This window comes from Chiloscyllium plagiosum, chromosome 13 (genome assembly GCF_004010195.1).
Source record: "Chiloscyllium plagiosum isolate BGI_BamShark_2017 chromosome 13, ASM401019v2, whole genome shotgun sequence".
In the NCBI taxonomy this organism is placed as follows: Eukaryota; Metazoa; Chordata; class Chondrichthyes; order Orectolobiformes; family Hemiscylliidae; genus Chiloscyllium; species Chiloscyllium plagiosum.
Window position 1 is genome coordinate 74,832,053 of NC_057722.1, and position 2,458 is coordinate 74,834,510.

The 2,458-nt window shown below is 44.0% G+C and overlaps 1 protein-coding gene across 3 annotated transcripts in view; it reads left to right on the forward strand.

The window, feature by feature from the left end:
- Positions 1 to 1,195: 1,195 nt before the first annotated feature.
- Positions 1,196 to 2,458, forward strand: part of mindy4b (MINDY family member 4B) — a 92,612-nt gene continuing 91,349 nt past the window's right edge. For all 3 annotated transcript variants that reach the window (XM_043702744.1, XM_043702746.1, XM_043702745.1), the window contains exon 1: positions 1,196 to 1,342. The gene's annotated coding sequence lies outside the window, so the exon portion shown is untranslated. The remainder of the gene's footprint in view (positions 1,343 to 2,458) is intronic.

The window sequence follows — 2,458 nt, forward strand, 5'->3', positions numbered from 1 at the left end:
CCAATGCCTTCCAAAGTAGACCAGTTCAAATTATCATTTCTGTGTGTAAGGGCTGCTGTCTCATTAAAGAGATGGCTGGCGGCAATTTTAATCTGAGGGTCACCACACCTAAGGTGAGGGGGATAAGAAGGAGAGTCCTTCACAGGAACCTCAGATGATTGCAGGAATTGAACCCACACTGTTTGTATCTCTCTACATTGCAAACCAGCCATCCAGACAACTGAGCTAAACAGCTTCCCTGTAGGATGTGAACCCAGGACCTCAGAAAATTAACTGTATCTCTGGATTAACATCCAGCGACAATTTCTCTAGGCTGCTGCCACCCTATGACTAGAGAGTAAATGAAGCAGATGATCCTGGACTGGGTCAGTGAGGTGCAGTGTAGTTTCTTTCAAACAACTTGTGGGATTTCATCAGTCCATGCATGTTGAACTATGATGAATACAAAGACTTGCATTTCTGTTTCCACTTTCATGACACCTCAAAACGAGTTGCAATCATCAAATTACTTTCGAAATATAGTCACTGTTGCAATTCAACAAGAAATGTATGCACAGCAAGCTTCAACAAACAGCAGTGTGCTAATGATCAGGTACTCTGGGTGAGTGGGATACAGCAGGGCGAGGGAAATCAGTTGTGTAGAGGGCAGCTGAGGAGACAGAGGGTGGTCTATTGGGAATGTCATTTGAGTTAGTAATCCAGCTACTCAGGTTAATATTCTGGGATCATGGAATCAAATGCCACCAGGCATTCAATAATATGACTAGATGATATGAGGAAAAAGTTTACTCACTCAGTGAATGGTTATGATCTGGAATGCACTGTCTGCAAGTGTAGGTGAGACAGATTCAAGAGGACTTTGGGCAACTATTGGGGTAAAAATAGTAGACAAGAGTATGGGGGGAAAGTAAGAGACCGGCACTCGGTCATGATGCTTGTCTGAAGAGCTAGTGTGGACACCAGCATTCTCCTTCACTGTAACAATTCTGTGAATAAAGACGAAAAACTCAAATACCCTGGTAAATCGATCCCAGTTGTTCTTTGTGGGATTTTGCAGTGTTTAGCTGCTACCTTTTCTGACATGTCAACAGGACATTGCACCATATTAAAGCAATCCCTAAACTGACACAAACCCAGTTAAATTGGAAAGAACCCAGGAGTCCAGTGGGCACTAGGACCCAGAAGAATTGAAAACCTCAGAAGGGTGTGCCTGGAATGTACCCGTGCTCTGATTGTCTTGCCACCAGATTCGGAGTCAAGCCTGAAGGATCAGTTGATCACTAGTGCTGGTGCGCTCATTGCCTACATAGTGCCTTTCGAGTCCCCCACAGACATCTTGAATGTAAGTATATCTCATGGACTGTTACTACACTGTTGTGTTGTTTTCTGCTTTCTGAACCTTATGTCATGGATATCTAGGTTTCATTGTGTTTGCTACATTCAGAAAAGTAACATAGAAAATTCCATCCTAGGTGGATGCTTTTGGTGCAGTAAGATATAGCACAACCAGCAAAGAGCATGTCTGGAAGGATTCATAGAATTATGGAGACTATTCAGCCCATTGTGATGATACTGCTGTTTAGACAGAGCTGACCAATTAATCCCATTTCCCAGCTTTCTCTCTATAGCCCTGTGAAATAGTTTCCTTTTGAAGTGTGCATCCAATTCCTTTTTGAAAACAGTATTGCCCTTGGCAAACTGAAACAAAATATTTGCGTAGTTTGATTATATACTTTGTTGTTTTGGTTTGATTTACTCGAGACTGCAAGGTTTATCAAGTTAAAGGTAAATTCACCATAGTCCCACTCCCTCATTAGAACAAGACTGATGGTGGTTTAATCAGCAAGTCACCATGCCTCAGGCAAGGAGAGAAGTTAAGAAGGAGAGTCCTTCATGGTAATCTCAGCCAGTGCAGGAATTGAACCCACACTGTCAGAGTTAGTCAGTGTTGACCTCTTTTGGGTACATAAGCTTGACAACAGCAGACAATATCACCAGGAGTCTGATACAGCACAGTCAAGACTGGAGGGAACATGGTGGCATTAGGGTCATACAGACTCCCAGCCGAATGCTTTGGAGACACAAAGAGTCATACAGCATGGAAAAAGACCCTTCTTGACCAGATATCCTAAATTAATCTAGTCCCATTTGACAGCATTTGGCCTATATCCCTCTCAACCCTTGCTATTCAAGTAGGAGAAAGTGAGGTCTGCAGATGCTGGAGATCAGAGCTGAAAATGTGTTGCTGGAAAAGCGCAGCAGGTCAGGCAGCATGCAGGGAACAGGAGAATCGACGTTTCGGGCATAAGCCCTTCTTCAGGAATGAGGAAAGTTTGTCCAGCAGGCTAAGATAAAAGGTAGGGAGGAGGGACTTGGGGGAGGGGCGTTGGAAATGTGATAGGTGGAAAGAGGTCAAGGTGAGGGTGATAGGTCAGACTGGGGTGGGGGCGGAGAGGTC